The sequence below is a fragment of the Callospermophilus lateralis genome, chromosome 3 (genome assembly GCF_048772815.1).
Source record: "Callospermophilus lateralis isolate mCalLat2 chromosome 3, mCalLat2.hap1, whole genome shotgun sequence".
In the NCBI taxonomy this organism is placed as follows: Eukaryota; Metazoa; Chordata; class Mammalia; order Rodentia; family Sciuridae; genus Callospermophilus; species Callospermophilus lateralis.
The window spans coordinates 3612509-3637300 of NC_135307.1; the positions used below are offsets into that span (position 1 = coordinate 3612509).

The 24792-nt window shown below is 45.4% G+C and overlaps 1 protein-coding gene across 14 annotated transcripts in view; it reads right to left on the reverse strand.

Moving 5' to 3' along the window:
- The window catches only part of Klc1 (kinesin light chain 1), a 55704-nt gene extending 36790 nt beyond the window's left edge, over positions 1-18914 (reverse strand). For 4 of the 14 annotated variants that reach the window (XM_076849562.2, XM_076849563.2, XM_076849567.2 and 1 more), the window contains exon 1: positions 18353-18909. The gene's annotated coding sequence lies outside the window, so the exon portion shown is untranslated. Of the gene's footprint in view, positions 1-18352 lie in introns of all 14 variants that reach the window. The other 10 variants (XM_076849564.2, XM_076849559.2, XM_076849555.2 and 7 more) reach the window with 6 other exon arrangements.
- Positions 18915-24792: the final 5878 nt, after the last annotated feature.

A 24792-nucleotide genomic window follows, 5' to 3' on the forward strand; every position in this document is an offset into this window, starting at 1 on the left:
AATTAAGGGAGCTGGGCATGCAGCTGTAGTCCCAGCCATGAGAGGCTGAGAAGGGAAGACTGCTTCAGCTCACCAGTATAAGGCCAGCAAAACAATAAAGCAAGACCCCATCTCAAGAATAAAGAAAGAGGGTTGGGGTTGTGGCTCGGTGGTAGAGTGCTTGTCTAGCTTGTGTGAGGCACTGGGTTCAATTCTCAGCGATAGATAGATAGATCCATCAATCAACAACTAAAAACTATGTAAAAAGAAAGAAAGAAAAAAGGGCTGAAGCTATAGCTCTGTGGCAAAGCGCTTGTCTAGCATGCATGGGGCACTGGGTTCAATCCTCAGCACCACATAAAAATAAATAAAGGTATTGTGTCCATCTACAATCACACACAAAAATTTTTTTTAATAAAAAAGAGAAAAAAATATTTACCCTCCCTATACACTAAATTAAACTCCAAATTTTTGATTAAAAAAATTAAATGTGGGAGTTTGTTTGCAGTACAGACTGACCCAAGGCCTTATACATGCTAGGCAAGCACTCTACTACTGAGCTATACTCCCAGCCCTAAATGTGCTTTTTCTAAAAACACACAAGAAACTAGAAGAAAATACAGGCAAAGGTCTATATGCACATAGGCCAAAGTACATCACACATGCCAGGCATGGTGGCACATGCTATAATCCCAGCAGCTGCAACTTATCGAGACCCTGTCTCTAAATAAAATGTAAAAAAGGGCTGGGGATATAGCTCAGTGCTTACGCGCTCCTAGGTTCAATGCTTGATACAAAAAAAATAAATAAATAAAGCACATTCTGTGAATAAAAGCAACAGCAAAAAACTGAAAGACTGATGAGAGTCTACTCAAATTTAATATAGAAATGAAACCCTTTTCTGAGAGAACACTATTTTGCAGCCCATCACAGTGAAGAGTCCAAAACTGCACAGATTGTGACTCAAGGCTGAGGCACAGCTGGCTGACCTTTGAAAGCTCCCCAGAAGCCTTCGTCACACTCACATAGCCTGCCTGCTTTCCTGGTCTACAAACCACACAATCCTGTACCTGTTTTCAACTTCTGATGTTTTGTATGCCTCCAGACGTTTCGGTAAGACAAAGAAGCAACCATAGCCATGCCATAAAGATACGTTTAGTGAACGAGGGAAGCTGCTTCAGAGGCTATGTGTCCACCTCCCACATGTCTGCAGAGCTTTCACCTCCTGGATATTAAGTGGCATTGATGCTCCCCATGGTCTGCAATATATTATAGGCTTAAAATATTCCCACGCCCTCTTCTCCAGGTAAAGTACAAAATATCTAGTCCCGAGTTATTAATTAACCATGGTGAATTTTTTTTAATATTTATTTTTTAGTTGTAGTTGGGCACCATATCTTTATCCCTCTGATATATTTTTAAATATTTTTAGCTGTAGTTGGACATAATACCTTTATTTTATTTATCTTTATATGATGCTGAGGATTAAACCCAGTGTCTTGCACATACTAGGCGAGCACTCTACCTCTGAGCCACAACCCCAGCCCTCCCTCTGATTTATTTTTATGTAGTGCTAGGACCCAGGGCCTCACCTGTTCTAGGCAAGTGCTCTACCACTGAGCCACAACCCTAGCCCACCATGGTGAATTTTTTTATTGTGTTTTTATTACCAAAGATAAACAAACTCCTTAAAATCAATTATTTGCTCTGTGAGAGCAAAAGAATTTAATGCAAAATGTCCAGTGCAGAATCTGAGAAACTATATGAATCAAACCTTTAAAAGCCATTGTTCAACAGGCTAAGCTCTGGGAAGAATTAAAGCCCTGGCTCCATGAGATCAAGGAATTGCATACAGTGTCAGTAGATCATACTTAAAATAATGAAGGTGAAAATAAACCTGAAACAATTATTACTTTTATCTCATTTTATTTTTTTTTAAGAGAGAGAATTTTTTCAATATTTATTTTTCAGTTTTCAGTGGACACAACATCTTTATTTTATTTGTATATGGTGGTAAGGATCGAACCCAGCGCCTCACGCATGCCAGGCAAGCGTGTTACTGCTTGAGCTACATCCCCAGCCCCTTTTATCTCATTTTAGAACTCATTTGTCTTCATTATTTGAACAGTGACTCAATCTCTGTAATGTTTACTATGATTTTTGCAGAACTGGGACTGAAGCCAGGGCCCCTTGCATAGGCAAGCAATCTACCACTGAAACACATCAGGCCTGTTTTTGTTTTTTAATATTTTTTAAGTTATAGTTGGACACAATGCCTTTACTTTATTTATTGATATGTGGTGCTGAGGATCGTACCCAGTGCCTTGCACATGCTAGGCAAGCACTCTACCACTAAGCCACAAGCCCAGCCCTTGTTTTTGTTTTGTTTTGTTTTGAGACAGGGTCTCACTGAATTTCCCAGAGTGGCCTCAAACTCCTAGGCTCAAGTGATCCTCAAGCCTCAGCTTCCTAAGCAGGTAGGACCACAGGCCTGCATCACATGCCGGAAAGGTTTATTTTAATGTACATGGTTTTCCTGTCAATGGACTCACCTCACCCTCCCACACTATAAGGATGTGGACTGGGAATGACGAAAATCTATCTTGCCTGGCTCCACATTCAGCCCTCTAATTAAATCCCACCTGTAGCAGTCTAAAACCTAGAAATAAAACAATTTGACTCTTCTAAATACCACTTGAAAAATAAAAATAAACAGTCTTTAAACACTAATCCAATGGGAAAATCCAATGTTCTTCTTTCAAAGGGCTCACTTGTCCTTTGAAATCATAGGAAACAAATTTTTAGAAAACCTTCATTGAAAAATAATAATCAAAACCCATGTCTGCGCCAGACATTGTGGCACATGCCTGTAATCCCTGGGGCTCAGGAGGCTGAGGCAGGAGGATTGCAGCTTCAAAGCCAGCTTCAGCATCTTAAGTGAAGCTATAAGCAACCTAATGAGACCCTGTCTCAAAATAAAAATTAAAAAGGGCTGGGGATATGTCTCATTGGTAAACCACCCTTGGGTTCCGTCCCTGGTACCAAAAAACAAAAAACCAGTGCCTGCACTTATGATAAGATCTAACAGTTCAGGCAGACAAGGTAACGAATTGATTGTACCATCTTTGCATTAGGAATTCAATGTTACTTGACAGTGTGATGTGTACCCTTAGAGCAAACAAAAAGGAATAATATCCAATATCCAGACCCACAACTAATGCGTCACAATTCTATTTCAAAAAAAGCAACAGACATAAATATTAATTTGCACATTCAGTTGATTTACTTCTACTTTGAAGTAATCCAAGCAGAGATAATATACAAAACAGAAAATAGTTCTTACATGTACTAAAACTGTCCTTCTGACTTAAGACGAGCAATTTTTTTTTTTTTTTTTTAACCTCCTTCTTCTGGTGACTAGAAGAGAAAGCCTCGACTGACAGCTGCCTTTCTTCCCAAAAGGAACAATGAAAATTGACAAGTTTGGGGTGAACCCCTATCCAGCATCAAGCTATGCTTAATTAAACTGACAAATGTCAGGCAAAGTGGCACATGCCTGGGACCCCAGTGACTGAGGAAGCTAAGGTAGGAGGAGTGAAGTTCAAGGCCAGCCTGGGCAACCTAGCAAGACCCTATTTCAAAACAAAAAATAAAGTGCTGGAGAATGTAGCTCAATGGTAGAGAATTTGTCTAGCATGTCTGAAACCCTGAATTCAATCCCCAAAAAGGGCTGGGGATACAGCCCGTTGGTAGAGTGCTTATCTTGCATGTACAAAGCCTTGGGTTCAAACCCCAGCACCAAAAAAAAAAAAAAAAAAGAACAACAACCAATCCCCCAAAAAATTCAAAACAAAAAAAGGGTTCACACTTTTTTTTTTGGCGGGGTGGGGGGGTGGGAATTGGGAATTGAACATTGAACCCAGGGGCATTTAACCACTGAGCTACATCCCAGCCCTTTTAATTCTGAGACAGGGTCATACTAAGTTGCTGAGGGCCTTGCTAAGTTGCTGAGGCTGGCCTTGAACATTCAATCCTCAGCCTCCCAAGTTGCTGGGATCACAGGCATGTGCCACTCACTGCACCTGGTTGGGTTCACACTTTTTGAGAGCAACACTGGATGCCAAAGGCAATTAAACAAATGCCTCCAAATTTCTGAAGGGAAACTGTTTCTAAATTAAAATCCTAGGACCACACTTTCAATCAACTATAACTGTAAAAGAACATTTTCAGACAGACCAAAGCTCAAAAACTTTTACCTCCAGAGCACCCTTCTCAGGCTACTGAAGTGTGCTCAAGAAGAACAAAGGGATGAATCAAGAGAGGGAACAGAGGACACAGGCATCCCACACAAAAGAGGGGAGGAAGGATCCAAGGCTGTACCTGGGGCTGAATGAGTGCCAACTCTACAAAAGAAGGAGCTCCAAAGAAGGCAGAAAGGTGAAGAGGAAAAGGAATCATCATTGACTTAGAAACGTTAAGACTGAGCCAACCAAACAACAAGCTGATCTGCGGGAGGCTGTGGAGAAGCCCACAGAAATCAGGTGTGGAGAGGAGGAGCAGAGAAAGAGGCAGACTCCAAGGGTCAACATGAGAGGTCACTAATGAGAAAGACTCAGGAAGTAAGATACATGTGATATTTAGAAACAGTAGCAAGCATGCAAAAATCAAGGCTCACTTCTAGTGAGCAACCACTTCTGGGAAATAGAAGAGAAGGCAAATTGCCCCAAACAAGGCTCATGTGCTGTTCTCGCCTTGGCAACTGGCTCAAGTGGTGCATGCAGCCTGCCCCTGTAGGACTGCCATACCCGCACCTTACTGAGGAAGACTACTCAGCACAGTCAAGAAGCAAGGGCAGGAATGAAGTTCAACTGGGTTCTATTGCTACAGGAGAGTGGAGCAGCTGCAGTTCATGAGAAGTGTCTAGGACAGATCTGTCTCTCTACTGCCTCTGCCCTGGCGATGTATTTCATCATTTATATCAGTATAGACTTAAGGATATTATTTTAGTTTAGGTTATACCCATCTGCCAATTATTAAAAGTACATTATTTAAGTCAGGCACAGTTACACAAAGTGGTAATCCCAGTAATTTGAGAACTGCAAATTCAAGGCCAGCCTGGGCAACTTAGCAAGGTCCTAAGCAATTTAGTGAGACCCTATCTCAAAATAAACAATAAAAATGGCTAGGGAGGCCACTCAGTGTTTAAGATATCCCTGGGTTTAATCCCCAGTACCAGTACCAAAAAAAAAAAAAAAAAGAAACCACATTACTTAGTGCATTGCTCAAACTGTTCTGGCTCTAGCCACTGGGAGCTCTCAAATTGGCTCCAGTATCTTTTTCTTTCTTTTCTTTTTTCTTTTGTTGTTGTTGTTGCTGCAGGAATGATCCCAGGGCCTTATGCATGCTAGGTAAGTGCTCGGCCTCTTAGGTATGGGGTACCCCAGTCTGTGTCCTTTGACTCACGCCTATCCCTTGTGGATCTTGAGTGCTACTTACTTCCTGGTGCTACAAGGTTCAGGCTCATCTTGTATTCTCCCCTGCCCCAGCCCAGAATCACTCACTTCACCAAGGAGTTCTGATAGACTGTAACACTGGTCTAGTGATGAGAAAAAGGCAAACCAAACCTGAAAGACATTGTACCAAATGCCTGACCAGCACTCCTCAAAACTGTCAACGTCACCACAACAGATTGAATGTGTGATCCCCCTACTATAGTTTGGAACTTAAATGTCCCCCAAAGATTCATGTGTGAAAGACTTGGCACTACTGGGAGGTGATAGAAACCTTAAGAGATGAGGCCTAATCTGGGCACAGGGGCACACACATGTAAGCGAAGCTAATCAGGAGGCTGCGGTGGGAAGATTACTTGAGCACAGGAGTTTAAGGCCAGCCTGGGCAGTAGAGGGGGGAGGGGAAAGAAAGACAGTGGGGCGGGGGGGCATGTCCTTGAAAAGACTTTGGGATCCTAGTCTCTTCCCCTCTCTTTTCTACCACCGCCCCAGTCCTGGCCAAAAGGTTAATGGCTTTGTTCTACAACACACATGCTGCCTTGTCTTAGGCCTAAAAACCAACAGACCATGGTCTAAAACCTCCAAAGCTGTGAGCTAAAATAAACCATTTCTATCTATAAGTTAATTATCATGGGTATTTGTTACAGTAACAGAAAGTTAACACACCCTCAAATTCATGTTGACATTTTTAACTCCCAATGTGACAGCGTTAGGAGCTAGGGCCTTTGGAAGGTGAATGGATGACGAGAAGAATCTTCATGATAGAATTAGTACCCTTATAAAAGGGACCAGCGAGCTCTCTCACCTCCTTTCCACCCTATAAGGACACAAGGAGGCAGTGGCTACCCACAACCTGGAAGAGGGCTCTTGCCAAAACCATGCTGGGCACCTGACCTCATGGACTCCCAGCATACAAAACTGTAAGAAACACATTTCTGTTGTTCATAAGCCACTCAGTCTTGGGTACTTTATCATAAAAGCCCTAATAAACTAAGATAGTCATCAAAAACAAGGGAGGTCTAAGTCTAAGGATCTAGAGTTATGACGACCAAGTGGATATGTGTCCTGGATGGGATCCCAAGAGAGAGCGAGAACGTGAGGGATGATCTAGTGACCACAAATAAAGTAGATTTAGTTAATAACATCCTCATGTTTATTCCACTATTGGCCACAAATGCACCCATCGATGCAAGGTGTCAGCACTGGAGAAGCTGGGTAAAAGGCATACAAAAACTCGATCTTAAAAATTTCCCCAAAATCTAATGCCATTCTAAAACAAAGAGAAAACCAAAGAATGGGGCTGGGGATGTGGCTCAAGCAGTAGCGCACTCGCCTGGCATGCATGCGGCCTGGGTTCGATCCTCAGCACCACATATAAACAAAGATGTTGTGTCCGCCGAAAACAAAAAATAAATATTAAAAATTTCTCTCTCTCTCTCTCTCTCTCTCTCTCTCTCTCTCTCTCTCTCTCTCACATACACTCTCTTTAAAAAAATATTAAAAAAAAAAAAAAAAAAGAAAACCAAAGAATGCATAACTTGATAAAAGCAAAACTGAAAAGTATATATGTAGTACGTATATTAAGAATTCATGCTAGGCATGGTGGCACACACCTGTAATCCCAGCAGCTCGAGAGGCTAAGGCAGGAAGATCAAGTATTCAAAGCCAGCTTCAGCAACTAAGCAAGACCCTAAGCAACTCAGTGAGACTCTGTCTCTAAATACAATATAAAAAAAAAGGCCAGTGGCTAAGCACCCCTGGGTTCAATGGCTGGTAAAAAAAAAAAAAAAAAAAAAAAAAAAAATCATGCCAGGCCCACATGTGGTGGCACATGCCTGTAATCTCAGCAATTTGGGAGTCTGAAGCAGGAGGATCACAAGTTTAAGGCCTACCTGAGCAATTTAGTGTAATAAAAAATAAAAAGGGCTTGGGAAATAACTCAGTAGTAAAGCATCCTTGGGTTCAATCCCCAGTACTGCAAGGTAACAAAAAGATGATTGTTAGACAGACAGACAGACAGAAACAAAGAAAGAAATTCATACTAGGCATGGTGGCACATGAAACTGAAGCAAGAGGATCCCAAGTTCAAAGCTAGTCTGAGCAACTTAATGAGACAATGTCTTTAAATAAAATCTAAAAAGGGGGTGGGGGGGTAGCACAGTGGTAGAGTATCAAAAAATTAAAAAATAAAGAATTCACATCTGTCCAGCATTTTCATTTTTATACATCGTCATATGGGTATTATTTTACTGAACAACAACAAAGTCTACAGGTGGTTCAATCAATTGGCACCATAATTCCCACTTACACTGAGGAAACTGACCGATGCAATGATTGGCACTCACATTGCCAGACTAGGAATAGCGCATCCCTCCACTTCAGGAACACACTGCTCTCATGTGTATGTGCACATGCTCCACAATTCTTAAGTTTTCCAGGATGGAAAAGCACCTAACTGCCAGTCTAGGCCCGTGGGCTTTTCTTAAACCCTCAAATTCAGAAAGAACTTGACATTCTGCCACAATAAATAAAACAACCCAACACGGAGCCAAGAACAGAACTGCTGAATGCACTGAATTCTTTATCAAACAGAAAGATGAAAGCAGAACTGGTTGGACTCTAAAAACTGGAATCTACAGCTGGACAGAATTTTCAAAAACTACTCCATATCTATATAGGCTTAATCTGTCACAGCTGAGCAGCGGAGCCTAGAGGCCATCATTTCATGCGATGACATTTCCCATCTCCAGAGCCTGGACACTGATCTACTTAGACTCCTTTCAAACCAGGCCCAATGAGCGCACACCACATCTCACTCTGCTCATCCTCAGGCAACACAATTTTCAATAGTCTAGTAAATTTTACCACAACCTTCCCCCTTTCTCAAAAATGAGTGAAAATAAATCAAAAGTTAGAGAAGGAAAAGGGAACCAACTCTGGTTTTATCAGGTGCCATTCAGCCAGTAGGTGAAACTCCCATGGTAAAAATAAGTTAGAAAAACCAAGTGCTCCCAAGGAATGTGATTATAGGTGTGTGCCACCATGCCTAGTATGAATTTCTTTCTTTGTTTCTGTCTGTCTGTCTGCCTGTCTAACAATCATCTTTTTGTTACTTTGCAGTAACAAAATTAGATGGAGGTGGGTGGCAGCACAAAACAGAGAACACACTAAAAATCACTGAACTGACCAGACAAGGTAACACATGCCTGTAATGCCAGCAACTAGGTGAGGCAGGAGGATCACAGGTTCAAGGCCAGCCTGGACAATTTAATGAAATGCTGTCTCAAAATAAAAAATAAAAATAAAAAGGGCTAGGAATGTGGCTCAATGATGGAATGCTTGCCCAGCCTGGGAGAGCCCTGGATTCTACCCTAACACACCACACCATACATATGCATACATAGAGAACAAAGTACTGATACATGCAACAACAAGGATAGTATGCCACCTGAAAGAATCAGATACAAATGGCCACATATTATATAATTCCACTTGTATGAAATGTCCATGAAGACAGAAAATGAGCTAGTAGTTTCCAAAGGGGATGGTGAGTGACTGCTAAAAGATACAGGGTTTGGGGGGAGATAATGAAAACATTCTTAAATTAGTGCTGATGGTTGCAAAGCTCTATAAATTTTATCATACCTGATTTACACCACAATAAAAACATGTACAGGTTCTGTGTGTTTGTTTTTGTTTCTGCAGTGCTGGGAATCAAACACAAGGCCTCCTGCATGCTAGGCAAGCACTCTAACTCCAGAACTTCAATTAAATGAAGATCAAACAAAACAACCCATTTTGTGATCTAATCTTTTTTAGCTTTGTCAAGGAGTTGAAGAAAGCTTCACTTCTCAAATCCTTAGTTTATTCTATGATCCCATTTAAATAAAGAACATCAACAAAATATTTTATGTTGTCTTTAATATATTTAGAAATTTCCAAATATACTACCATCACTGAGCCAAAGCAATAATACCACTAGTAAAAATTATATATATATATATATATATATATATAGTTCTAAAATTTCAGAACAAAAATTATATAGTAAAGAGTCAAAGGGGGAATACGACTTGAAAGTAATGAAACATATTCATATTGTAGGTCCAGTGGAGGTAGAGGAGAGGGGATGAGTGAGGAAGATCTAACAGTTTAAACATTAAAGTCAAGGTTCATTTTCCAGCAAAACCCCAAAAGGTCTTCTGGAGAGTCTCAACCTTTTTCAAACCCCGATATCTTTAGACAAACATGAAAATATGGGGCTGAGGATATAGCACAGAGTGCTTGCCTTGCATGCCCAAGGCCCTGGGTTCGATCCCCAGCACAAAAAAAAAAAAAAAAAAAAATACAATAAGGCACTCCTCTGTAGTCTGTATTTTTCTAAATGGAAAAAAAATGTATACAAAAGGGCTGGGGATATAGCTCAGTTGGTAGAGTGCTAGCCTTACATGCACAAGGCCCTGGGTTCAATCCCCAGCACACACACACACACAAAAAGACAGAACAATAAATAAGTTCTGTATAGCTACCCATTTTCCCATGTCCTACCTTTTCCCAATGAAGAATCACTGTAGTGCTGGGGGTGTGGCACAATGGTAGAGCACTTGCTTAACCTGCCAGGCCCTAGGTCCCTTCCTCAGCAAAGAAAGGGAAGCAGGAAGGAAACGGATGTACACATTCTGCCTGAGGGCCGGGCTCCTCCAGCACTAGGAAGGAAGCTCATCTCCAAAGCTTCCCAAAAGAGCCCCTACACCTGAAAGTGTTCTGACTCATGGTTTCCTACTTGTCCTCTGCTACTCCTTTCCTCTAATCTAACTTAACCTAACCCTTTATCCCCTCTTCAAACTTGAATCACAAGAATGAACCAAATAGAGGTATCCATGATGGCCAAGTAACCACAGAAAGTAAAACATAATCAAAAGACAGACGACAATACGTGCAGCAATTCTGAAACACCTCGCACTATTGTATAGAAGGAAAAAAAAAATTGTTTGCCTTTGGGGGATTTTGTTGCAGACTTTCAGAACCAGGAAAATGAGGCACTTCCCCTGAGCCTGCTCACAGAGCCAGGGGGGTTGTTTGCAAATCTGCCACCTCTGTGCTAGACCCTCCAGCTCTGCAATAACCCAGGCTCACCACCAGTTTCAAGGTGTGGACATAACCCTGCAAGAGCTTACTTGCTCTTTTAGAAATTCACAGAGGGCTGTCTAGAACTGTGGCTGCACATGGGTGAAAAGATGTTTGCATCTCTGGCCCAGCTGTCAGGTGCTGACCCCTCTGCAGTCAGAGGGACTCCTGAAGCAAGATCACTGATCTGCTAGACCACAGGTCCATCACCTAGGAGCAAATTTTAAACACAACACTCTATAGGAGAAGGACTATATGAAAATATAGAACATATTTCTTCCTAAAACACGAATGAGTGAGTCCTAATGATCCAAATGTCCCTGGTTGAGCAAGCAGGAAAGAATGAACAGCTTCAACTAACAAGTATATGATTAAGAGGATGAAGAACAGGGTGTCATAGGAATCTGGGAAGACGACACTAGTGTGGGCAGTTTTAATTCTAGGCAGGGAAAGCAGTTCTTGATTGAACAGGAAAAATGTCAGCAGATTAACCTAATGCCACAAAACCAGTTTATGCATTTAACTGCTAATGAATGGAATAATTTTCTTTCCCAAAGAAAAATACAGAAAACATTTCTCAAAATGTTTTATTTTCCATGTTCTAAAAGAAATTATGAAGTTATTTGATTTTTTAAAATTTTTAGTTATAAATGGACACAATACCTTTATGTTTTTATTTTTATGTGGTGCTGAGGATTGAACCCAGTGCCTCACACATGCTAGGCAAGCACTCTACACTGAGCTACAACCCCAGCCCCCAGAAAATGTTTTTAAAAGGCAGTTCTTACCAGGCACGGTGATGTAATCCCAGCAACTCAGGAGGCTAAGGAAGGAGAATCTAAGGCCAGCCTCACCAATTTAGCAAACTCTAAACAACTAGTAATTTTGAGGGCTGGGGATGTGGCTCAAGCGATAGCGCGCTCGCCTGGCATGCCTGGGGCCCAGGTTCGATCCTCAGCACCACATACAAAGATGTTGTGTCCACCAAAAAAATAAATATTAAAAAATTCTCTCTCTGCCTCTCTCCCTCTTAAAAAAAAAAAAAAAGAAAAAGAAAAAAAAAATAAATAAACAACTAGTAATTTTGAGACCCTGTGGCTCAGTGGTAAAAGGACCCCCGAGTTCAATCTCTAGTACCAAAAAGAAAAAAAAAAAAAAAAAAACAGGCAAAGAAAAAATATTTCTTCCTGCACACAGTGAGTTTAATCCCAACCACTTGGGTGGCTGAGGCAGGAGGATTACAAGTTCCAGGCCAACTCACAGCTCATATAGCTCAGCAGTAGAGCATCTCTGAGTTCAATTCCCAGTACCATCAAAAAAAACTATTGGTTTATTAAAAGGCACAATTAGTTAAGTGACAGAGTGGGCAAAAATATTTGCAGCACATGTATCTGGCAAAGGACCTCTATCCAAAATATGTAAAGAACTTCTATACTCAATAATATTTTAAAAACCCAATTTATATTTTTTATTTTTCTCTCTTTCACTTCACAGAGATTTATCTTGTTCTGTTTTGTCTATTTTCTCTGTGGTGATGGAGACTGAACCCAGTGCCTCAAGAACATTAGGCTTGTGCTTTACCGCTAAGCTACACCCCCAGTCCTAAGAGATTTATTTTGGTCGTGATTTTGCAGCTGAAGAACTCCAGTGTGGGCAGCCTCATCTGACGTGGCTTCATGCTGCATCCTAATATGCAGACAGTGCCACTCAGCCAGCCCAGATTTTTAGAGAAGCAAAAGCCTTGAGCAGACACTTGACAAAATCAGGTTACAAAAGGCCAAGACACACAGAAGCCGCCATCAGGACCTGCCACACATCTCTAGAGTACCTAAGATTTGACAGACAGGTGGTATCAAATGCTGGAGAGGATGGAAACCACCAGAACCACACACAGCTGGATAGAGCACAAAGAGACACAACCACTTCGGAAAATAGGAAGCATCTCTAAAAGTTAATCATACATCTACTGTGAAGCAATTGCATCCCTGGGTATTTACTTAAAATATATGTTTCACAGTCTGTACAAAGAGGAATAGTCCCCCAGATGCACACCAAGACAACTATCATGGCCTAGTCAAACAATAGAACAGTACTCAGGAGTAGAAAGGAATACCACAGAGACACATGCCCCAACATAAATGAATTTCAAAAATAGTATGCTAAAAAAAAGAGGCTGCATGGAGCCAGATATGGTGCCCACGCCTGTAATCCCAGCAACTCAGGGGGCCAAGACAGTAGCATTGCAAGATCAAAGCCAACCTAGGTAACTTAGTGAGGCCTCAGCATCTTAGTGAGACCCTGTCTCAAAACAAAAAATAAAAAGGGCTGGGGATGTGGCTCAGTGGTAGAGCCATATCCCGGGTTCAATCACAGTACCATGAAAGAGAAGGGGAGAGAAGGAGGGAGGTAAGGGGTTGGATGGGAAAACTTATAATATATAGCCTTATGTATATTAAACTGGAGCGTAGGAAAACTAACCTATGGTGATAGAATCCAGTGGGTGCTGCTTGGAGGGTGAATGCCTGGTGGCTGAAAAAGAATCATAAAAAAATTTCTGGGCTGTATCTTGATAGAAATTAATCACCAACTGAATGGTATATGTAAAATGTTAACATTTTACTATACATAAATTATATTTTAAATTTGTAAAAAATGTTTTTCAATATTTAATGCTGTATTATTCAGAAGTTACTCAGATGTTAACTGGAAGATGGTTACAAACTGTTTAGGAGACACTTCTCCCCAAGATTCTCTTACACACACCTACTCCATCAAGCACTGGGTTAGGAACCTCTATAAAGAGACTTTACAGATGACCTTAAGACAGGGAGATTATCTAGGCAGGCCTGACCTAATCACGTGAGCCCTTTAAGAGTGGCTCTAGTGGTCAGAGGCAGGAAGGCAGACACTCAAAAAGTTGGAGAGGAATTCAGAATAGGAAGCATCTCCACTGATGGCTTTGAAGAATGGAGGAGGCCCAGGGAGCAGGGACAGCAGCTCTAGGACCAAGAGCAGTTCCCTGCTGACAGTCATTCATCAAAGAAAGGAGTTCCCTGGTCCTACCACCAAAATTAGTGAATTCTGTCACAACTCAAGAGCTCAGCAGAGTACCCTAGCTCCAGAAGTAAACAGCAAGGACACACAACTAGCACACGAGAACTGAGCAGAGTTCCCATGGGAAATTAATATGAAGAGCATACCAAAAGTCCTTAGGACTTTATGACGTTTTAGTTAAAAGGAACAAAAGTTACAGATGAACCTTGTAAACACTATGAGGAGTGAAACACTCTGGTTGCAGAAGGGCAATTACTGTAGGACTCCATGCATTTATCTAGGCAGCCAGAACCACAGAAACAGAAGCAGAAAGGTGGTTACCAAGCAGCCAGAGGGAGGGGCCTAGTGTTTAGTGGACTCAGAATCTCCATGCCATGAGATTAAAAAGAGTTGCAGAGAGGCTGCAAACATGCAAAGATCCTTAACACTACTGAACAGTGCATGTATAAGTGGTTAAAATGTAACTCTTTAAAAAAAAAAAAAAAAGTGAAAGTGAGGGCAAAGCTTTCCCTGATAAAGACAATTACAGGATTCACTTGAGGGTGAAGCTTCAAGTACTGCAAGGTGCTTCCAAGCTTGACTGTGGAAGCAGATGCATGGGTTAGCACCCTAACCTCGAAGCACTAACATGCCCTCTCACCTCCCACTCCTCACCAGGAAGATGGAAGTAGCCACAGATCTTACTAGAACAGTGCTGGAATCACTGTGACATTTTAGTGTTAGTAGTGCAGTGATCTCCAGAGGTGCCTGGACACAAACACCAATGATGTGCAGTGGAAGTCAAGAACAGCCCACAATCTCAGCTGGGCTAACTGGGATATTTTAGAACCAAGGAAGTGACTTCTACTTTATCCACGTGCGCAGCTCTGCCTAAAATGTTGGTTTTGCTGCCAGATGTGGTGGCACACACCTATAACCCCAGCAAGTCAGTAGGCCAAGGCAGGAGGATAGCAAGTTCCAGGTCAGCCTGGTCAACTTAGTGAAACCCTGTCCCAAAGTAAAATTTAAAACAGGGCTGGAGGTATAGCTGAATGGTAGGGTATCCCTGGGCTCAATCCCCAGTAGTAGGGGAAAAAAAAATTTGTTGTATTAATATTCACTTATCCATTTTATATAAGTGTGGATAGCACATCAAGAATATTTAAAAAGTACAGATCCAAATTGCTTTCATCTGCCTCCAAACATACGTTAAAACCAAAACAAAACAATAATTCATTTCTGACTCATGAGTTTGCTACCTGGGTGGAAAGACATAGGATACCCTGGTTAGGACATAGGGCTCTGGCTTGGGCTCCTACTTCCAGGGAAACCTGGAAAATTGCTGGTAACTTGTCTAGAAGCCAGACCCAACAGATGTTTTCAGTCCTATTCCTCCTCGACCTCTCAGCTACTGAATGATGACTTCTTTCCCCAGTGTCCCAAAGTGGTGTTCTCCTTAGGGCTGCTCCACTGTCTATATACCAGAAGGTCACTTCACTTGGCCCTCAACATGGAGTAATCTAGACCACCAGCCTCAACCCTTATCTAATTCCAGAACTGCATCTCCAGCTGCCCACTGGGGCCCCCACAAGCACCCCAGATTTATCATATCCAGAAGTCAGACAATCTTGTCCTCCTCCCATTTTCCCCTTTTGTGATGGGTGTCACCAACCAATGAGTCACCAAGTTAGAGATGAAAAAGTCATTGTAGATGCATTCCTTCAGCAAACACCTATGAAGTGCCTACTGGTTGGCAAGCCCTGCCCCTTCCTGAGATGAGGACTGCACAAGACAGTAAACAAAACAAGAAAACACTAGAGCAAAACAATGCAGCTTTTAGGTAGTGAGGAGGAGAAGAAAAGTCAGGCAAATCAGAGACTGCAGAGTGGAGCATGTTGCTCAAAACTCCACAGCTGGGTATGGTACCTGAGTGGGGCCAGAGTGGCCAGAGGGAGGCCAGACAATACCAGGTCCAAGAGGGCACTGTTGAGAATCTTAGCAGAGAAGTGACATGGTCCACTGGTGCTTGCACAGGCCTGCTCTGGTACAAGGATGGGGCGTCCTTGCCATCCCTCTACCTCCACCTGCAGCCTCTCCCCGGCACCAAGGCAGCCCACAGTACCCTAAATCATTCCCCTGGATGAAACTGCTCCTCTGCACCTCCTGCCACTGCCCTAATTCCAGACTCAAGGCCTCACTTCAGGTGAATAGCTGCCTCACTTGCTCATCCCAGCCACCAGCACCAGCCACACCACCTGCCTCACACATGTTAAGCCACAGACCCAGGCCCTGTCCATTCTAAATGCCACCTAGCTCCTTAGTCTTCCAATCCTCCTTGCAGCCCCAGGAGAAGAGCAGCCTCTGAGGTCCTCCACAGCAGACTGCCCTTGGGCCTGTTTCCTCCACTCAGCCCATAGTTCCAGGCCACCCTGACAATTGACACTTTCCTTCTAGTGTCTCTGAGGAATAGCTGCCTATCAATTGTCTCTAACCTCTATGGCTCTGCCCTGCCAGATTGACTGTCAGCTTTCTTCTCCAAATCTCTGGCCACTTAGCAGTGCCTGCCATTCAGGGCATTCTCAAGTCATTTAAAGCCATGCCTTCCCTGAAACCTGTCAAAAACTTACCAGGGGGCGCTGAGGTTGTGGTTCAGTGGTAGAGCACTCGCCTAGCATGTGCAAGGTGCTGGGTTTGATCCTCAGTACCACATAAAAATAAATAAATAAGGGCTGGGGCTGTAGCTCAGTGGCAGAGCGCTTGCCTAGCACGTGTTCGATCCTCAGCACCATATAAAAATAAACAAATAAAATAAAGGTGTGCTATTTTATTTTCAGGGGGGAAACATTAATCCTACATTAACTCAACTTTCAAATTTCTATTTCTCATTTTCTGTTTAAACCATCACATTTCAAAATTCTTTATACCCTTTAGAAAGTTATACACCTTTTGCCAACATGATGAACATGCTTAAGAATGTATCTTTTTAAAAATGAAAACATGGGGCTGGGGCAGCAGCTCAGTGGTAGGGCACTTGCCTAGGGTGTGTGAGGCCCTGGGTTCCATCCTGAACACCACATAAAATGAAACAAAGTCATGCTATCCATTTAAAAAAAAAAATGAAAACATTTAGATAACTAAAGTAAGTGCTAATTGTGAAATACTTAGGATACTGTGTCCCTCTCCCCAGGAAAGTTTCCTCCCTCCTTGCTAAAGAAAATCCCCATCCTTTATACTCTTCTCATGCGCTGTGCTTTCAGGAGACACTGCCAAGACAGGAGAGTAACCGGAGCTGCAGTGAAGCTACCGCCCAGTCTCACACCAATGGGGACCATCACAGGGCTGCCAGGCTCAACTGCAAGATGATGTTGCATTCTTTGATGGTTTGCAGGGTGCCTGTCTTCACACATATAATGTGAATTTTTAAATATTTAGTACTACTTTACCCTTACAAATGTTTAAGAAACAGCAATGAGTCAAATGTCCCACCATAAATGAAGCTTACAATCAGTCCACCAAAGAAGTAAATCCTTAGCTGTAATATGATTAAGAAGACTTAAGGTGGTACCAATTTCCTAATGGGTTTTTCACTGACCTATTACAATGTATTCAGAGTTGATTCTGATCAAAGGCTTAGTCATGCTGCCAGGGGAAAAACAAACAAACAGCCTCAGAATTTAACAAAAAGAATCAAAGATGCAACCGGCCTTTTACACAGTAGTTTTAAACGGTATATCTCAAATACTTTGTTCTCACACTTTTTAAAGATACCATTTTCGCAGGTGCTCCTTGTTGTCACTTAATATGCATATTATTAACACATTTAAATAAAATAGCAGGCTGAAATAATTCTAACACAATAGACCTGGAATGGTCTAAAACCCTTGTTATAAAACCAAAGACTCCATTACGCGTTAATTTTATTTTTTTAATGCTTTAAGGAAAAGGGACCGCCACGTGCGACACAGAAAAGCACTCCAGTACTGGGGCTGCTGCACGTTCAGAGGCCACGATGGCCCGGGACGTTCTGAACCCGGTCAGTGAAAGAAAAGGCCCGCCTGACAGCGCGGATGACAGTGTCGCCCAGGGCGGTGCCGCGGAAAGGCGGGGACGGGCAGGAAGGGAACCAGGGACAAAGCCGCCCGCGGCCCCTCGCCGCCTCCCCGGGCGGCCACAGCCCAGCCGCGCGGCTCCTGGCCCACAGCTGTCGCGGCAGCGCCCGCCGGGAACCCCAGTCCCGAGGCACACGGATGGAGAGGGGACAGGGACCCGAGGCACGCGAATGGGGAGGGGTCAGGCAGAAACCGAGCCTTGACGGGAGCGAATGAAGATGGGCAGGCACCCGAGCCTGCACCGACGCGGGCGGAGAGGGGACAGGGACTCGCGCCCAGAAGGGTGCGGACGAGGAGGGAACTGGAACCCGCGGCAGGAAGGACGCGGAGGAGGAAGGGACAGGGACCCAAGGCCGGAGGGGCGCGGACGAGGAGGGGACGTGGACCCGAGCCTGAAAGGGCGCGGGTGACGAGGTGACGGGACCTGAGGCTGGAGGGGCGCGGACGAGAAGGGGACAGGTACCCGAGCCTGGAGGGGCGCGGGTGACGAGGTCACGAGATCGAGGCCAGAGGGACGCGGTGAGGAAGGGACAGGAGCCGGCCTCCAGGGCCGGGGTGGGCAGGGCCGGGCCCGTGTCCGCGCCGCGCACTCACCGTCCGTTCGGAGGGCCGCGCTCGCTCGCGCTGTCGGCTGGGAGCGGCCGCCCGAGGCGCGGCGCCGCGGTCACCAGCGAGGAGCGCCTCCGCGGCCGCCCCGCTGCATCCCCGGCCGCCGGCCAGCGCACCCCGTACACTCCCAGCGCCCGCTCCGCCGCCGAAAATGGCGTCCCGGCGCCGCCCGCCCACAATGCCGCGCGCCGTGACGTCAGTCGCCCTCGCGCCGCCGGGCGGGGCGCGGCCGGGGAAACTGAGGCGCGTGTGGGGCTGGGCGGCGGCTGGTCCGGGCGTGTTGCGCAGGGCAGCGCGCTCGGCTGCTGCCGGGGAGCCAAGCCTGCGAGTCCGCAACGACGCCGGTCTTCCGCGAGACCCCGCCCGGGGCCACGAGACGCTAGGGGTCGAGCTCCGGGGGTCGCCCGGCACTCGGTCCGCGCGAGGTCCGCGCCTCCTAAAGGAAGGGAGGAGGCTCGGGGCCTGGCCTAGTGCTCGGCCTCCGCCCGGCCTGCAGGGCGTGCCCGCTGGCCAGGAAGCCCCTGCGCTCCCACTGCCGCAGGCACCCCAGCTGCAGGCCTGACTCAGCGGCAAGGCTCTGCTTGCCTGCCAGGGCTGGAAAACCTTCCAGGCGCTTTTCACCCGGAGGGGTGCAGGTACCAGTCCCCGCCCCGCCGTGGGAACTGCTGCCCTCCTAGATAGTACCAGCAGCGCCTGCAGCCCTGGTCATCCTGCAGTTACGCCTGCAGCAATAAGGAGACAGAGGCTCCTGGGTTTTCCCAGGGAGCCCCCTTACTCTGGTCTGTTTTATAAATGCAAAGATGGGCGAACAAGGGTGGGAGCTCCTTTGGGTAGCAGAGAAGCTCGGATCGGAGCAGGGAAAGGCATAGATAGGGCCAGTATCAAACCCTCTCCACACTGCCCTCAGTGATTCCAGATAAGCTGCAGGTTAGATGTCACCTGCTCCTCAACCATTGCCTTAGGGTCGGTTGGACAATGCACAATAGTCGCCATAAATGGCACCTGCGAAGCATCCACCGGTTCATGGCCAAGTTCCCCTGGAAAGAGAAGAGCCAGCTGAATAGGAGCCCGTTTATTTTTCTGGGCCTCTGGGTCCCTTGCTTCCTGTCACCCCAGCAAGATCCCTTGATGACTTGTCTTCTCTCTGATTGCACTCTGTATGGGTTGCCAAGACTCTATCTCTTTGACATTTCTTTCCTTCTATCCCCATTGCCACCATTTTATTTTTCTTGTTCCTCTGTCCCCTCAACCAGTGTCTGTTCATCTTCTGTGGTCCTTCTGGGAAGAAGAACAGGATGCACTGATGAACCTGGCAGATAAAATCCCTGCTCTCCAGGAGTTCAGTTCTAGTGGGGACAGACAGGTGGTAAAGACAGGGAAATATCTGACCTTTCTGAGATCTGAGATCCAGAGGATAGGAAGAAGCCCCCACAAGGCCAGCATAGAGCACTCCAGCACGTCTTTGGGCAGGAAGAGCCTGGAGTGTTGGGGAAGAAGAAGAGGCCAAGTCATCCAGCACATACACCAGTCCTGCCATGCTGCTCTCAGCACCAAGTCCAAACTCCTTAGCTTGGTCTACAGGGCCCACAAAACCTAATGCTGCCAACTTCTGTTCCCCTGTCCCCTGGACACCCTCACCTGTCCCTGAGTTCACCCTGCCCTTCCCCAACATCTCACCCCTACGGTGGTGTCCTCTCTGTCTAGAATGTTCCCCCAGGTACTCTAGGACTCAGCCAAGAGTCATTTCTTTCAAGAAGCCTTCCCTGCCCATGCCAGCCTGAACAAGCCTTCCTCTGAGTTCCTACCTGTCCCTTCCCCTGAAGTGTACTGTGGTCAGTTTACAGGACCGCCTCCCCTTCAGCCTACAGGCAGTAGAACAGGAAGCACCTGTGTCCTCCTCAACCCCAAGCCCTGCCCAGCTCTTGCCACAGACTACACAGAGGCTATGAAGGCAAATGTAAGACGGGAAGATGAGACGGTCCCTTCTCCAGGTCTTCTTTGCCTGGCCCAGCCTCCTCTGATGAAACAGACATGAAAGATCCTTTTGAGTCCCTGAGTTCTGCCGTGGTCCTCAAGAGTTCCTGCCAGTCCTTGGAGCCATTAATGTCTGAAGTTCCCCCCTTCCCTCCCCAAGAACTGTCTAGGGCCAAAAGACATGGACATTCTGCTCTACTCTCCTGAATATCCAGCAGTTCTAGTGGAGCCTCTCAGGATGCCTGCCCAGAGGAGCACCCCACTCACTGAACCACCTACCTGTGCTTTGACCCTCACAGCAACTCAGCAGGGCACCACACCACTATCCCCATTTTTTGTTTTTTGGGGTTTAGGGTTTTTTTGGTTTTGTTTTTTTTTTGTTTTGTTTTGTTTTGTTTTTTGTTTTTGGCACTGGGGATTGAACTCAGGGGCACTGGACCACTGAGCCACATCCCCAGCCCTATTTTGTATTTGATTTAGAAACAGCATCTCACTGATTTGCTTAGTGCCTCACTGTTGCTGAGGCTAGCTTTGAACTTGTGATCCTCCTGCCTCAGCCTCCCAAACCATTAGGATTGCAGGCGTGTGCCACAATGCACGGCCCACTGTCCCCATTTTACAGATGCTGCAGGGGTCCTGCAAGTTCCAGCATTTGCTTGTTGTCCTCTGGAGGCATCCACATTTCAGAATGAAGACAAAACCCTCCATGCTTCCCATGCAGGCACCCCGAAGGGCCAAGAAGTTGGTGTCCAGTGGGAGCTCAGCAGGGCTACTGCAAGGCAGCAAACCCATTAATCTGCCCCTCCCAGTAAGCCTAGAGGAACAGGACTCTGAGGACAAAAACTGGGGGTTACCAGGATGAAGCCTAAACCCTTATTTATGCAGATGCTGGTACCTCTGATCATCTCTGGGGCAAGCAAACGACTGGAGGGTTGCAGAAAAGGCTGTGCCCTAAGGAAGCAGCAAGGGACCTTGGCCCTGCACCCACCCAACAAAGCAGGAGTAAGGGTTCCTCCAGAAGACAGAGAGAGGAGCAAGCTCTCCCCTTGCTCCCTTGAAATTACTCTCCCATTTGACAAAGGCAGACTGTGTGGTGGGCACTGCCACCTCTGTCCTGCCTGTTTCTCTACCTTCCCCTTCCATGGCCCCTCCTGGCCTAGCAGGAGGCTTGGGGATGAGGACGAATCACAGGGTGTGCCGGCTTGGCATCCGGACCTTGGCTAATCTGGGCTCAGTCCTGCCTTGCTGCCAGCAGGTCACACCCTTTCTGGTCTCAGGCTTCAATTCTAAAAATGGAACTTGTGTGGTTTCCACATTTTTTTTTCTTCACAGAGCTAGAGTTGCCCAACACAAAGCTCCAGGGACGGCTTCCTTCAGAACAAAGCAAAAATCAGCAGCACATGGATGAGGAAGGGGCTCCCACCGGCCCTCGCTGTCCCTGCCCCAACCTGTTCCTCTGGAAGGCTGGGGGTTGAGGCCTGGGTACCGATGGAGAGCCGAGGTCTTCTGAGGGAATGGAGCCTGAGGCTCTCTAGACGCTGGAAGGCCACCATGGCAGTTCCTCCATGTTTTGAAGCCCAGGTTGGTGGCAGCTGGGTTCTTCAGTGTTCTAGAGCCCAGGTCCCTGCAGTCATGCCTTGACTGCACCCTCACATGCTGGGCAGACTGTACAGCTGGAGGAGGAAACCTCAGCCTCAAGAGGGCTGCTGCCCAGGGCTGGGATGTAGCTTAGTCATGATATGACTATATGCAAAGAAAAGAAGAAGAAAAAAACAAAACCAGGTGCACTGGCACACACCTGTAATCCCAGCAGCTTGGGAGGCTAAGGCAGGAGGATCATGAGTTCAAAGCCATCCTCAGCAACTGAGGCCTTAAGCAACTTAGTAAGATCCTGTCTCAAAATAAAAAATAAAAAGGACTGGGATTGTAACTCAGTGGTTATGTACCCTGGATTCAATTCCCAGTATCAAAAAAAAAAAAAAAGAAAGAAAGAAAGAGGGTACATGCCCAGCCACATACAGTACCCTGAGCACAGAGGTCTATAAATGAGGACAGATGCATAAAGGTGGACAGGAAGGATTTCTCTGCCACACAAAGGTGGTCCTGGCTGCATGCACATTTGTAGAGTCACCTCACACTTACTGAACCCAAATATGTCTCTGGACCTGAGCTGTGTGCTGGAAGGCTCACCCTTCAAGTGGCCAGGAGAATATTTATCCTACTTTGCTTCTGAATCATGAGTTGTGCTTGGGAAGTGCTGAGCCTTGTGTGCCTCTGGCATGGAAATTTGACCACTATATGTGGGTATCTAGAAAGGGCCCTGCTAAAAGCTGGGAGAGAGTCAGGTGTCAAGGTGATCCTAACAATTCCAACATGGCTTGACAAACACCATAATAGGCAAACACTGGAGCTGGTGCTGGGCCCAGGTCCTGGGAACTGAGATTCTGTATCAGCATTCTCTGTGACATGTTACCATAATACACATGGACAGAAGAGTTGAAATGTGTGCAGCAAACCCCCACTTACTCATCACGGAGAGTCTACCATTTTGCCCTATTTGCTTATCAAGGGTCTCCCTTCCTATCGGTGTCCATCAGCTCTTCCTTTACATGTGCATTTCAAATTAATTTGCAAACAAACATCAGTACACTTCACCCCTAATTTCTTCAGCAATTCATATCCTTAAGTTCATATCCTTAAGTTCAATATTTGTAATTTCAGAGAACATTTACATATGGTGGAATATACACACCTTAAGGATGCCATTCAAAGAATTTTGTTTTACATTATATATGCCTTTATTTCAGAAACTGAAGAGCTTTTTTTTTTTTTCTCCTTTCAGCATTTGGAATGGAACCCAGGCTTCATGAATGCTAGGCAAGTGCTCTATCATTGAGTCCTTTAATTTTGAGAAAGGATCTTGCTGCATTTCCCAAGTTGGCCTCAAACTGACAATCCTCCTGCTAAAGCCTCCCATATCGCTGGGATTATAGGTGTGTGCTGTCATACCCGGTTAGTTTCTTTTTTAAAGCCATTTTATTGTTTTTTATTTTTTGTGATACTGGGAATTGAACCCAAGGCCTTGCATGTGCTAGGCAAGGGCTCTATCACTAAAGTACACCAATCCCAGCCATAAAGCCATTCATACTTTCACAGAAAATTTGAGAAAAAAGTACAAAGAGTTCCCCCATACTTCCCCTTCCCATTATCACACTACTAGTGTAGTGTGTTTGTTAAAATTGATAGATCCATACTGATACATTAACCAAGCTCCAGAGTTGACCTGAGGCTCACTCTGTACTGCACATTGTATTGTGAATTCTGTAGGTTTTGACACATGCACAGTGATCTGAAGAGTTTTGAGAAAACATTCATCTGTGTATTGGAAACCCTACCAAGCAATGGGACATTTCCACCACAGTTCAGAGCCTGCAGACGAGAAGCCCCCCTCCTCCAGTATAACCTCATCTCAATCAATTTCATCTGTAGTGTAACTATTCCAAGTATGATCATGTTCTGAGTCATGGAGATAGGATTTCAACAAATAGATTTGGGGGGGACACAGCTCAGCCCTAAAGAAACACAGCAGAGGTCAGGGCAGAGCATAGGGTGGCCAGCACAGTTCCCCAGTTACCCCACTCCTCTCCTCCTGCCCACTTCTCTACTCCCCTAGGTGCTACATCTCCAAGAGAAGGGGTATCTGTCCCTTCAGCCTGCTACTGTCACCAGGCAGACCCAGGAGCTTCCTCACCCACCTGATAGCCCTGGTTGGTTCCCAAATCCTCTCCCTCTGTCAGCCATCTTCTCATCACTATAACTAAATGCTTGAGATGACAACTTAAAAGAAAGGAGGTTTATTTTGGCTCACAATTTTGCAGGTTTCAATCCATGATTGGTGGACCCAATTTTGGGGGCCTGTGGTGGTACATCATGGCAGTAGCACATGGCACAGCAAAGCCACTCACCTCATAATCAGGAAGCAAAAAAGAAAGAGAGGTAGAGATTAGGGTTCCACAATCTCAACTTTTTAATTTTTTTTTTAGTTGTAGATGGACATAATACCTTTATGTATTTATCTTTATGTGATGTTGAAGACCGAACCCAGTGCCTCACCCGTGCTAGGCGTGTGCTCTCTCACTGAGCCACAACCCTAGCCCCCACAATCCCCTTTAAGGGCATGCCCCCAACCACCTCTCAAAGACTCCACCACCTCCTTACAGCATCACTCTGGGGACCAAGCTTTAAACACTGGAACTTCAGGGGCTGTTTGTAGCTCAGCAGGGGAGCATTGCCAGCACCAAAGAAAACTTTTTAAAGTAATTAAAAAAAAAAAAGAAAGAAAGAAAGAAAGAAATTCGCTGTAATCCCAGTGGCTCAGGAGGCTGAGGCAGGAAGATCACAAGTTCAAAGCTAGCCTCAGCAACAGCGAGGCACTAAGCAACCCAGTGAGA